This window comes from Choloepus didactylus, chromosome 18, assembly GCF_015220235.1.
Source record: "Choloepus didactylus isolate mChoDid1 chromosome 18, mChoDid1.pri, whole genome shotgun sequence".
NCBI classification, from domain to species: domain Eukaryota; kingdom Metazoa; phylum Chordata; class Mammalia; order Pilosa; family Megalonychidae; genus Choloepus; species Choloepus didactylus.
The window spans coordinates 34,335,116-34,349,877 of record NC_051324.1 but is presented as its reverse complement, the minus strand read 5'-3'; the positions used below and the strand labels follow the sequence as shown (position 1 = coordinate 34,349,877).

Sequence of the window (14,762 nt, the reverse complement as noted above, 5' to 3'; positions counted from 1 at the left end):
AACTAATACACCTTGATTTTTGAAGACAATTGTATAACTATACAGCTTACACTGTCCGACCATGTGATTGTAGAAAACTTGTGGCTCCCACTCCCTTTATCCAGTGCATGAACAGATGAGTAGAAAAATGAAAAAAGGTAAATGAATAATAGGGAGGGTTAGGGGGTATGGGATGTTTTAGGTGTTATCTAATTTTTATTCTTATTCTTTTTTGTGTGTGGTAATGAAAATGTTCAAAAATCGACTGTGGTGCTGAATGCCCAACTATGATTACATGGTTTGTGAATATATCTCAATAAAATTCAATATAAAAAATACTATGTTAGTCCCAGTTATTTCATACCCAAAATAAAAATAAACACAAAAATATTTTTGGAAGAAGAGTCAAACCTGTATTTTCATATGCACCATCCAGAGTTTCCCCCTCTCCCACACACTCCCTTCTCCTTTCTCTCTCTCTCTCTGTATTTAGAGGGTCCTGCTTTATATTTAGAGTATACCATTGACTACTTTTTTCAACCTTAGTGAATTATTCTTGGTATTTCTCAGTAATCACACCTTTCCACCCATTTTTAAGTAGATTTTTGTCAGACAAAAACTGATTTAGAAAGTTTGTTAAATTTTATGTACTTTTTTTTCTAAAATCAAATTAAAGTGAATTGTGGGAAAATGTTACTTTATGTGATAACTATTATTTAATTTATTTTAAAAAATAAATGTATTTTATTCTGATTGTCATGAGACCTCAGTTACTAGCACAAAACATAACTAGGAAAGAATTTTATAAACTGAATTGCTTAAAAGGTGAAAAAAAAAACTTTCAAAGTTTTAACTTCATTGAGTAGTAACAGACTACTCATAAATGGAGTTTACTATAATCATAATTTATAATACATATAAAAAAGGCTCTGTCATGATAAAGCCAACATCTCTACCCCCAAAATTAAATTTATAAACTAGAAATGGCTTGAAATTTAGCACCATAAACTGATAGGCTAACCAGGTAATTATATGAGATCAGTATTCAAAGTTAGAAAAGGCAACAGAGTTTAAATAATATGATGATTATGTCAAATAATTCTACTCTTTCTTATATAGAAACGTAAGCTATTTGCACCAAGTTCTGGACGATACCCATAAAGTTAATACAAGCAATGCTTGACATTTTTTTCCATGAAAACTAAATGTTAATTAACAGTGCAGAATTACAGGTGTGATTACAGTTGAAAGGGGAAGTTTAGGGTCATATATGACACTAGAAGGAAAGCTAAAAGATAAAATATCAATCCATCCAAAGTGTACATACAATCAGGGGCTCTTGGTATAATCACAGACTTGTGCACTCATCACCACAATCAATTTTAGAACATTTTCACTGCTCCAAAAAGAAAAATCCCATACCCTTCATAGCCCCCTTTTCTTGACACTTGCCATTGGTATGGTACCTTTGTTACAACTGATGAAAATATTTTACAATATTACTATTAACTATAATCCATAGTTCGCATTAGTTGCATTTTTCCCCATACATATACCACCCTATTATTAACATCTTCTAATAATAAGGTACATCTGTTGATGGAAGAACATTCATCATCCACAACAAGATTTACTGTTATGCAGTCCCATGTTTTATCCTCTAGCTTTCCTTCTAGTGACATACACAACTCTAGACTTCCCCTTTCAAACATACACTCAGCATTGTTAATTACACTTACAATATTGTACTACCATCCCCTCTATCCATTTCTGAAAATTTTCATTTAACCTTATTAAACATTCTGTACACCTTAAGAATCCTCTTCTCATTCTCTACCTTCTATCTCATGGTAACCTATACTTTAAATATTAACTCCCCATTGTCTACCTCATTCTATCAAAATTAAAAACTTCGGTGCATCAAAAGATTATATCATAAAAGTGAAAAGACAACCTATACAATGGGAGAAAATATTAGGAAACCACATATCTGATAGGGTTTAATATCCAGGATATATAAAGAAATCCTACAATTCAATAATAAAAAGTCAAACAACCCAATTTAAAAATGGGGAATACTCAAGGGAGCCCTACAGACAGAGAAACAAAGAAAGGACAGAGAGACTTGGAGAAAGGTTCAGTACTAAAGAGATTCGGTATGGGTACAATAAAGGATATTAATAGACAGAGGGGAAAAATATGACAAACATAAACCAAAGGATAAGATGGCTGATTCAAGAAATGCCTTCATGGTTATAACGTTGAATGTAAATGGATTAAACTCCCCAATTAAAAGATATAGATTCACAGAATGGATCAAAAAAAAATGAACCATCAATATGTTGCATACAAGAGACTCATCTTAGACACAGGGACACAAAGAAACTGAAAGTGAAAGGATGGAAAAAAATATTTCATGCAAGCTACAGCCAAAAGAAAGCAGGTGTAGCAATATTAAAATCAGATAAAATAGACTTCAAACGCAGGGATGTTTTGAGAGACAAAGAAGGCCACTACGTACTAATAAAGGGGGCAATTCAGCAAGAAGAAATAACAATCGTAAATGTTTATGTACCCAACCAAGGTGCCACAAAATACATGAGAGAAACACTGGCAAAACTAAAGGAAGCAATTGATGTTTCCACAATAATTGTGGGAGACTTCAACACATCACTCTCTCCTATAGATAGATCAACCAGACAGAAGACCAATAAGGAAATTGAAAACCTAAACAATCTGATAAATGAATTAGATTTAACAGACATATACAGGACATTACATCCCAAATCACCAGGATACACATACTTTTCTAGTGCTCATGGAACTTTCTCCAGAATAGATCATATGCTGGGACATAAAACAAGCCTCAATAAATTTAAAAAGATTGAAATTATTCAAAGCACATTCTCTGACCACCATGGAATACAATTAGAAGTCAATAACCATCAGAGACTTAGAAAATTCACAAATACCTGGAGGTTAAACAACACACTCCTAAACAATCAGTGGGTTAAAGAAGAAATAGCAAGAGAAATTGCTAAATATATAGAGACGAACGAAAATGAGAACACAACATACCAAAACCTATGGGATGCAGCAAAAGCAGTACTAAGGGGGAAATTTATAGCACTAAACGCATATATTAAAAAGGAAGAAAGAGCCAAAATCAAAGAACTAATGGATCAACTGAAGAAGCTAGAAAATGGACAGCAAACCAATCCTAAACCAAGTACAAGAAAAGAAATAACAAGGATTAAAGCAGAAATAAATGACATAGAGAACAAAAAAACAATAGAGAGGATAAATATCACCAGAAGTTGGTTCTTCGAGAACATCAACAAGATTGACAAGCCCCTAGCTAGACTGACAAAATCAAAAAGAGAGAAGACCCATATAAACAAAATAATGAATGAAAAAGGTGACATAACTGCAGATCCTGAAGAAATTAAAAAAATTATAAGAGGATACTATGAACAACTGTATGGCAACAAACTGGATAATGTAGAGGAAATGGACAATTTCCTGGAAACATATGAACAACCTAGACTGACCAGAGAAGAAATAGAAGAACTCAACCAACCCATCACAAGGAAAGAGATCCAATCAGTCATCAAAAATCTTCCCACAAATAAATGCCCAGGGCCAGATGGCTTCACAGGGGAATTCTACCAAACTTTCCAGAAACAACTGACACCAATCTTACTCAAACTCTTTCAAAACATTGAAGAAAATGGAACACTACCTAACTCATTTTATGAAGCAAACATCAATCTAATACCAAAACCAGGCAAAGATGTTACAAAAAAGGAAAACTACCGGCCAATCTCCCTAATGAATATAGATGCAAAAATCCTCAACAAAATACTTGCAAATCAAATCCAAAGACACATTAAAAAAATCATACACCATGATCAAGTGGGGTTTATTCCAGGCATGCAAGGATGGTTCAACATAAGAAAATCAATCAATGTATTACAACACATTAACAAGTCAAAAGGGAAAAATCAATTGATCATCTCAATAGATGCTGAAAAAAGCATTTGACAAAATCCAACATCTCTTTTTGATAAAAACACTTCAAAAGTTAGGAATTGAAGGAAACTTCCTCAACATGATAAAGAGCATATATGAAAAACCCACAGCCAGCATAGTACTCAATGGTGAGAGACTGAAAGCCTTCCCTCTAAGATCAGGAACAAGACAAGGATGCCCGCTATCACCACTGTTATTCAACACTGTGCTGGAAGTGCTAGCCAGGGCAATCCGGCAAGACAAAGAAATAAAAGGCATCCAAATTGGGAAAAGAAGAAGTAAACTGTCATTGTTTGCAGATGATATGATCTTATATCTAGAAAACCCTGAGAAATCGACGATACAGCTACTAGAGCTAATAAACAAATTTAGCAAAGTAGCGGGATACAAGATTAATGCACATAAGTCAGTAATGTTTCTATATGCTAGAAATGAACAAACTGAAGAGACACTCAAGAAAAAGATACCATTTTCAACAGCAACTAAAAAAATCAAGTACCTAGGAATAAACTTAACCAAAGATGTAAAAGACCTATACAAAGAAAACTACATAACTCTACTAAAAGAAATAGAAGGGGACCTTAAAAGATGGAAAAATATTCCATGTTCATGGATAAGAAGGCTAAATGTCATTAAGATGTCAATTCTACCCAAACTCATCTACAGATTCAATGCAATCCCAATCAAAATTCCAACAACCTACTTTGCAGACTTGGAAAAGCTAGTTATCAAATTTATTTGGAAAGGGAAGATGCCTCGAATTGCTAAAGACACTCTAAAAAAGAAAAACGAAGTGGGAGGACTTACACTCCCTGACTTTGAAGCTTATTATAAAGCCACAGTTGCCAAAGCAGCATGGTACTGGCACAAAGATAGACATATAGATCAATGGAATCGAATTGAGAATTCGGAGACAGACCCTCAGATCTATGGCCGACTGATCTTTGATAAGGCCTCCAAAGTCACTGAACTGAGTCATAATGGTCTTTTCAACAAATGGGGCTGGGAGAGTTGGATATCCATGTCCAAAAGAATGAAAGAGGACCCCTACCTCACCCCCTACACAAAAATTAACTCAAAATGGACCAAAGATCTCAATATAAAAGAAAGTACCATAAAACTCCTAGAAGATAATGTAGGAAAACATCTTCAAGACCTTGTATTAGGCGGCCACTTCCTAGACTTTACACCCAAAGCACAAGCAACAAAAGAGAAAATAGATAAATGGGAACTCCTCAAACTTAGAAGTTTCTGCACCTCAAAGGAATTTCTCAAAAAGGTAAAGAGGCAGCCAACTCAATGGGAAAAAATTTTTGGAAACCATGTATCTGACAAAAGACTGATATCTTGCATATATAAAGAAATCCTACAACTCAATGACAATAGTACAGTCGGCCCAATTATAAAATGGGCAAAAGATATGAAAAGACAGTTCTCTGAAGAGGAAATACAAATGGCCAAGAAACACATGAAAAAATGTTCAGCTTCACTAGCTATTAGAGAGATGCAAATTAAGACCACAATGAGATACCATCTAACACCGGTTAGAATGGCTGCCATTAAACAAACAGGAAACTACAAATGCTGGAGGGGATGTGGAGAAATTGGAGCTCTTATTCACTGTTGGTGGGACTGTATAATGGTTCAGCCACTCTGGAAGTCAGTCTGGCAGTTCCTTAGAAAACTAGATATAGAGTTACCATTCGATCCAGCGATTGCACTTCTCGGTATATACCCGGAAGATCGGAAAGCAGTGACACGAACAGATATCTGCACGCCAATGTTCATAGCAGCATTATTCACAATTGCCAAAAGATGGAAACAACCCAAATGTCCTTCAACAGATGAGTGGATAAATAAAATGTGGTATATACACACGATGGAATACTACGCGGCAGTAAGAAGGAATGATCTCGTGAAACATATGACAACATGGATGAACCCTGAGGACATAATGCTAAGCGAAATAAGCCAGGCACAAAAAGAGAAATATTATATGCTACCACTAATGTGAACTTTGAAAAATGTAAAACAAATGGCTTATAATGTAGAATGTAGGGGAAATAGCAATAGAGAGCAATTAAGGAAGGGGGAACAATAATCCAAGAAGAACAAATAAGCTATTTAACGTTCTGGGGATGCCCAGGAATGACTATGGTCTGTTAATTTCTGATGGATATAGTAGGAGCAAGTTCACAGAAATGTTGCTATATTAGGTAACTTTCTTGGGGTAAAGTAGGAACATGTTGGAAGTTAAACAGATAGGTTAGTTGTCTTTTTCTTACTCCCTTGTTATGGTCTCTTTGAAATGTTCTTTTATTGTATGTTTGTTTTCTTTTTAACTTTTTTTTCATACACTTGATTTAAAAAAGAAGGGAAAGTTAAAAAAAAAAAAAAAAAAAACAAGGAAAAAAAAAAATATGTAGTGCCCCCTTGAGGAGCCTGTGGAGAATGCAGGGGTATTCGCCTACCCCACCTCCATGGTTGCTAACATGACCACAGACATAGGGGACTGGTGGTTTGATGGGTTGGGCCCTCTACCACAGGTTTTACCCTTGGGAAGACGGTTGCTGCAAAGGAGAGGCTAGGCCTCCCTATGGTTGTGCCTAAGAGCCTCCTCCCGAATGCCTCTTTGTTGCTCAGATGTGGCCCTGTCTCTCTAGCTAAGCCAACTTGAAAGGTGAAATCACTGCCCTCCCCCCTACGTGGGATCAGACACCCAGGGGAGTGAATCTCCCTGGCAACATGGAATATGACTCCCGGGGAGGAATGTAGACCTGTCATTGTGGGACGGAGAACATCTTCTTGACCAAAAGGGGGATGTGAAAGGAAATGAAAAAAGCTTCAGTGGCAGAGAGAATCCAAAAGGAGCCGAGAGGTCACTCTGGTGGGCACTCTTACGCACACTTTAGACAACCCTTTTTAGGTTCTAAAGAATTGGGGTAGCTGGTGGTGGATACCTGAAACTATCAAACTACAACCCAGAACCCATGAATCTCGAAGACAGTTGTATAAAAATGTGGCTTATGAGGGGTGACAAGGGGATTGGGAAAGCCATAAGGACCACACTCCACTTCGTCTAGTTAATGGATGGATGAGTAGAAAAATAGGGGAAGGAAACAAACAGACAAAGGTACCCAGTGTTCTTTTTTACTTCAATTGCTCTTTTTCACTCTAATTATTATTCTTGTTATTCTTGTGTGTGTGCTAATGAAGGTGTCAGGGATTGATTTGGGTGATGAATGTACAACTATGTAATGGTACTGTGAACAATCAAAATTACGATTTGTTTTGTATGACTGCGTGGTATATGAATATATCTCAATAAAATGAAGATTAAAAAAAAAAAAAAAAAAAAAAAAAAGACATAATGCTGAGCAAAATAAGCCAGGCACAAAAAGAGAGATATTGTATGTTACCACTAATGTGAATTCTGTGAAAAATGTACAATGTTTTATACTGTAGAATGTAGGGGACCTAGAGATACCAATTAGTGGAGGGGGAATGATAATCTAATAAGAACAGATAAACTATGGAGGGTAATCTCAATGTTATGGGAATGCTCAGGAATGATTATGGTTTGTAAACTTTCTTGGATATAGTAAGATCATGTTGGAAGCAATAGAGTTATTTTAGGTTTTTTTTTTTTTTTTTTCCTTTGTTTTCTTAGGGGTTGTTAATTTTCTTGGGGTATGGTAGGAACATGTTGGAAGCAATGTAGTTATTTTAGATTATTTGTTTTTCTTACTCCTCTGTTTGGACATGGTTTATTAATTTTCTTGGGGTATGGTAGGAACATATTGGAAGCAAAGTAGTTATTTTAGGTTATTTGTTTTCCTTAATCCATTGCTTTGTTTGAAATGTTGTGGGGTTTTTTTGGTTGTTGTTTGCCTGTTTGTTTTTAATTTTTTGATAAACAGAGTTAAAAAATTGAAAGAAAATCAGTAGAAAAATGGGAGTAAAAACTAAATGACAAATAGGGTGGGATGGGGGGATGGTTTGGGTATTCTCTTTTCACTTTTATTTTTTATTCTTATTCTGATTCTTTCTGATGTAAGGAAAATGTTCAGAAATAGATTGTGGTGATGAACGCATAACTATATGATCATACTGTGAACAGTTGATTGTATACCGTGGATGACTGTATGGTTTATGAATATATTTCAATAAAACTGAATTAAAAAAAAAATACTTCAAAAAAAAAAAATGGGGAAAAGATTTGAATAGACATTTCTCCAAAGAGGATATACAAATGTCTAAAAAGCACATGAAAAGATGCTCAACATCACTAGCAATTAGGGAAATGCAAATCAAAACCATGAGATATCATTTTACACCCACCAGAATGGCTACTATTAAAAAAACAGAAAATGACAAGTGTTGGAGAGGATATGGGAAATAGGAACACTAATTCATTGCTGCTGGGAATGTAAAATGGTGCAGCGGCTTGCAACACAGTTTGGCAGTGCCAAGGGAAGCTAAATATAGAATTTACCATATGAACCAGCAATCTTGCTAGTAGGTATATACCGAAGAATTGAAAGCAGGAACTTGAACAGACAACTGCACACCGATGTTCACAGCAGCATTACTCACAATTGCCAAAAGATGGAAGCAACCCAAGTGACCATCAATCAATGAATGGATAAACAAAATGTGGTATATACATAGACGGCATATTTGTTATTCAGCTGTAAAAAGAAATGAAGTCCTGATGCATGTGAAACATGGATGAACCTTGAGGACACTATGTTGAGTGAAATACGTGAGACATAAAAGGACAAATACTGTATGATCTCAATAATATGAACTAAATATAATGAGAAAACTATGGAGTTAGAATCTAGAATATAAGTTACCAAAAGATAGAATGAGGGTAGGAAATGGAGAGCTGATTCTTAATTTGTGCAGAATTTTTAATAAGGTTGACTGTAAATGTTTGGAAATGGATACAGGTTAATTACACTGTGGGTGTAATTAACAGCGCTGAATCATGCATGTGACTGTGGTTGAAAGGGGTGTTTAGGGTCGTGTATGTCACCAGAACAAAAGTTAGAAGATAAAACATGGGACTGTATAACACAGTGAACCCTATTGTGGATGATGGACCGTGATTAATAGTATATGAATGTCCTTTCATGAATGATAACATATGTATGACACCAATACAAAGTGTTAAAAACAAGGTGACATAAGAAAAAATACACCTTACGTAAACTACAGGCTGTACTTAACAGTACCATTTTAATATTCTTTCATCAATTGTAATAAAAGTTCCACACTGATGCAAACTGTCAACAATAAGGGGGTATATGTGAATGCTGTATTTTTTTTCATGACTTTTCTGTAAACCTACAACTTCTCTAATTAAAAAATAATAATTTTTAAAAAACATTATGCTAAGTGAAAGAAACCAGACACAAAGTATGACATGATGATATCTGAGTGTGACTGTAGTTGAAAGGGAAAGTTTAGGGTTGTGTATGTCACCAGAAGAAAGTCAGAGGATGAAAGATGGGACCCTATAAAATAGTGAACCCTCTTAAGGGTGAAAATGTTCTAGAATTGATTGGAGAGATTAATGCACAACTCTGTGAATTTATAAGAAGACACCGATTATACACTCTAGATGGATTGTATGGTATGTCAATTTATCTCAATAAAACTGTTTTGTTTTTTTAAGATGAAAATTAAAAACTGAGGAGGGTGACGTGCTCTCCTTGGAGCCTCTCACTGCATGGTAGAGCCTGGTGCCACCGCCAACTCCTGTTCTGCCGATGCCTCGCAACGACCACTGTCACCCCCTGCCCTGAAGCTGATACCACCACCTGGCCTATTTCAACGCCACCTCGGGATCGGTTGTATGATTAGGCCACAATCTTCAATGAGCAAATATATTCCTCTTTTCTGTGGTGTTCTTGGTCACACATTTATGGAGTTTCTGAAGGGTAGGGGAGATTACTGCCAGGCACAGCACTACCTCTATGCAGACAAGTGAACCATAGAAACTCATTACTACTACATCAAGAAACCCCCGTAAGAGTGGTTAACCTGGACACAGAAGTTTTGAATTGAAATCCACTGAGCATTTTACAAGAGTTCAGAGCTGGATGGGGTAAACCTCAGTGCACTTCTTTATATTGCCTCAGTATTACTGGATTGAAGAATCGCTGCTTCTTGTTAGGAGGTTCAATTTATTTCCCATTACTCCCAACTTCATACTCAAAGCATTGAGAATTTCAAGAGGAATATACTAAAGCAGACTTCAGTTTCTTTACATCACTTCTGTATTCAATTTTTTTTTAAATTCTTTCATAACCCTTTTAAGTGTTTTCTAACTAAATTAACATGGCTCGAATGAACTGCCCAGCTCCTGTGGAAGTCACATACAAGAATGTGAGATTTCTTATTACACACAATCCAACCAAAGCAACCTTAAGCAAATTTATAGAGGAACTTAAGAAGTATGGAGTTACCACAACAGTATGAGTATATGAAGCAACATATGACACTGCTCTGTGGAGAAAGAAGGCATCCACATTCTTGACTGGCCTTTTGATGATGGTGCGCCACCATCCAACCAGATTGTTGAGGATTGGTTAAGTCTTGTAAAAATGCAGTTTCATGAAGAACCTGGTTGCTGCATTGCTGTTCATTGTGTTGCAGGTCCTGGGAGAGCTCTGGTGCTTGTTGCCCTAGCATTGACTGAAGGTGGAATGAACATGAAGATGCAGTACAGTTTGTAAGACAAAAGCAGTATGGAGCCTTTAGCAGCAAGCAACTTTGGTATCTGGAGAAGTATCATCCTAAAATGCGGCTGTGCTTCAAAGACTCCAATAGTCACAGAAACAACTGTTGCATTCAATAAAACTGGGTTCCTGATGCTATTGCCTTAGAAGTGGAACTTGAGCAAGGAAGGATCTAATTTGTCATACATATTAGCCAACACATTGGTGAATAAGTCTAATGAAGCTTCCACAGGAGTATTGAAAAGCAGTTTTACCATGCTACAAGTTTGACAGAATTGCAACCTCTATGTTTGGGTTACAATCAGCCTATCTGGACACTTAGCAAAACATTCTTTCTGGTCAGCTTTTAAAATGGGCTTATCATTTGTAACAACTGACCTTTCCTGAAATCACACAGTATTGAGTTATAAGTCTTCTTTAAATCTCTTCCCATGCCAGAATCTTATCAACATATAAAAAATTTAGAGAGATTAGGTGCCAAACTACCCAGCACAATACTTGTATTATATTTTTAGTATCATACAGAACTTAAAATCCCAGGAACTAAGAACATTCTAGACTTTATGTGGCTTATTCCTTCAGTCATTTCAAACATTAAAAGTAGGCCTATATAGTTATTTGCCTGTTCACTTTGTTTACATCTCCCACATTCATACCAGTATACATCAGGTTTGCTCAGCCACTGAATTTTGTTGGATTTTAATGAATTATCTATATATCTCATTTTGTGACGTTAGAGAAAATCTCCGTTTTGAAAATCTACATTGTAGAAGCACATGCCTTTACTGTCTCCAGACAAAAAAGCATTATAGTTAATTTAATGTTTGCACTTTGGGGTGCAACTTAACCAGGAGGGCCTGACAAATGAATGAGAGGGGGGCTATTAAATATTTTAGTAAAATGTTGCTTTGGTCTCGTGCAGAACATGTAGAATATGCTCTTTATTTTTCAAAAGGTAGAGATGCTTTGTTAGGGTAGCCACAATAATTCTTAATCAAAATTTCTGAAATTCTTGTAATTTTTTTCCATATCTATTGGAAGTTGTTTACCAACCATTATTTTGTTTGAAACGTGATTTTTCTTCCTTCTCTTCCCAGCCTCTCTTGCAAAAAAAGAAAGTAGGTTTCTGCTAATGATTCAGCAGACATCTAATATTTTACAGGTATTTTGAGCTGTCTAACTTAATATCTGGATACTTAATAATTTGTTTTATTATGTAATTGATAAAATGGTAATGTGTATTAATGTTAGTTCAACCATATATTTGCACTGTCTAAGAATGTATGGTTATACTTCTGTGGGAGAAATAATTTGTCACTGTTCACCAGCTTGTAAAAACCTAGTGCGAGAGCTTATACATCTAAATAAATAATGAAATGAAAAAAAACAAAAAAACAAAAATCTGGGGAAAGGTATTTAAAAAAAAAGAATGAAAGGACCTCACAAGTCATGAAAAGACATAGAGGAACTCTAAATAGCTATTGCTAAGTAAAAGCAGCCAGTCAGAAAAGGCTATAATATGGTATGGTTCCAAATATATGACATTCTGGAAAAGACAAAACTACAGAAACAGTTAAAAGATTAGTTGTTGCCAGGGATTCAGGGGTAAAAGGGGAGGGATAAACAGGTGAAGCACAGGGCGTTTTCAGGACAAGGAAACTATTCTGTGATACTCTAATGGTGGATACAAGACATTATACATTTGTCAAAACCCATAGAATTGTACAACACAAAGAGTGAACCCTAATGTAAATTATAAACTATGAACTTTAAACTTTAGTTAATAATAATATATCAATGTTGGTTCATTAATTTTAACAAATGTACCACACTAATGAAATACATTAATAATAGGATAAGTGGGGGCCAAGTATATGAGGTAGTATATGAGAACTCTCTGTATGCCCTACACAAATTTTCTGTAAATCTAAAACTGCTCAAAAAATAAAGACTTAAAAAATTAAATGGTAAGATTAAAAGAAATCACAGTTAAATAAAATTAATCTAAACACAGATATTAACCAAGCTGAGTCTATCTGGGCAACAAAAGTCCAAAAAATATGATACTAAATTATTTTCTATATGGTTCAATTTCAAATCTGATTTGCACAAAAATTGTAAACTACGTGTAAAAAAGGAAAAGTATCTTGGAATAAAACTGCTCACAATTTCAATATTTTTAAAAATGAGAATTACTTCTAATATGAAAAGTGGAATAAATACTGAGTTGAATAAAACTGAGTTTCTTTACAATTTGAAGGAAATGGTAAATGCTAAATTTTATCAGAAGGCATATACTAATAACACCATGCACTATTTTGCACACCCACCACTAGCGTATGAAATTTCTAATTACTCCACATCCTCAACAACACTTGCATTGTTAGCCTTTTTAATTTGAGTAATTCTAATGAGTCTTGACTGTTACTTCCTAGTGATTTTAATTTGCATTTCCCTGGATTAATGACACAGCACCTTTCTAAGTGCTTATTGGACATTTTATATCTTCTTTTCAGATGTACCTGTTGTTACTAGATTATTATTGAATAATAAATTTGCTACATTTTTGTTTATATTTGTTATATAGAAAGGTATAGGTAAAAATGAGACAATATGAAACGTTAAAAACCACTCAATTGAAGCAACAGAGCCTAAAACCTCCTCCTCCTCATGTACACACTGCATTAACTGTATGGGTAGAAGGTAGGTAGTTAGACGAGTGTATTTTGAAGATTTCTTCTGAGTGCTATTACTTCTTGTCTTACATTATCAGTCAAGTTCGGGGTACATTGAATGGCTGTTCTACATGTAACATGCTGTTTTTCTCACCAATTTGGCTATGGCGTGCCTAGAATAGTTTTTTTATTCATCCTACTTGGTGTTAGGTGGGCTTATGTCCTACATGATACTTAGGAAATTTTGTCATATGTCTTCAAATAGTTTTTTCTGTCCCATCCCTGTCCTTTCCTTTAAGCCTTCTGATATGTTCCCAAAGGCCCTGATCAATTTCTTTTCCTCTCTTCTTCAGACGGTGTAATTTTTATTCATTTATCTAGAAGTCGGTCGACTAGTTTCTTTCGTGTCTATTCTTCATCTACTGAAGTACATCCATTCAATTTTTTACGTCATATATCCTATTTTTTTAATTCTAGAAGTTCCATTTGTTGCTTTTTTAAAAACGGTTTCTATTTATCTGATGAGTTGTTCATTCAATGCAAGCATGAAGGGATATTTTGTGTTTCTAATTTTAAATATCTTTAGATATCATGGAGACCAACCCTTTCCTTTGCTTACTGAATCAAACTGAAAATATTTTCTTGACTAGATTATTTAAATTTACTTGCATTTATTAATATGACTGATATGATTGATCTCAGCTCCCCTTCACAATGTGGAATATTTTCTTCACTTTTATGAAGGGGAGGATTTCTTTCTCCCTTTTCCTTTCTTAGGGAATTCCTAATGGTTTGATCATTAACTGTTATCATTTGATTCCCACTTATTCCCACATTCCCCTTTCTCCTGGACCACTACTGACTAGTAATGGTACATTTTGGGGGGGGGGGGGAGAATCATCAATCAACTGAGTAGCATTGCTACCTTGCTTCACTGAGACTTAATAACTACCTTCCCTTTATTACATTTATTTATTTGAAAACACATTCCCCTCAAAACCATCTGCCACACTCCCAGAAGTAGTTTTCATTCCTGTTCCTATACACTTTCCCAGTCCCTTTCTTTTGACTCTTCAGTGCTTTAAACTAAAGGTCTCTGATTCTTCTCACAATTGCCTTCTCAAGATAAGACCCTCTGCTTCTGGGAGTGACATACAGTTGACTTTATCTCTATTCTGCACCAATAAAATCTCACCATTCCTTTCTTCTACACTATTGCTGCCATGTAGTCACCTCTTGCATGGATCTTAAACAAGTTCTACTGGACTCAGGTTTAAAATCTAAAGTTATATAGTATTTGCTACCAAGTTGCATAATTAATTATGGC

At 35.2% G+C, this 14,762-nt stretch overlaps 1 protein-coding gene and 1 pseudogene across 6 annotated transcripts in view; one reads left to right on the top strand and one right to left on the bottom strand.

The window, feature by feature from the left end:
• The window catches only part of BCAS3 (BCAS3 microtubule associated cell migration factor), a 799,405-nt gene that overhangs the window by 520,499 nt on the left and 264,144 nt on the right, over positions 1-14,762 (bottom strand). The window lies entirely within an intron of this gene.
• Positions 10,360-10,879, top strand: LOC119513165 (annotated as a pseudogene).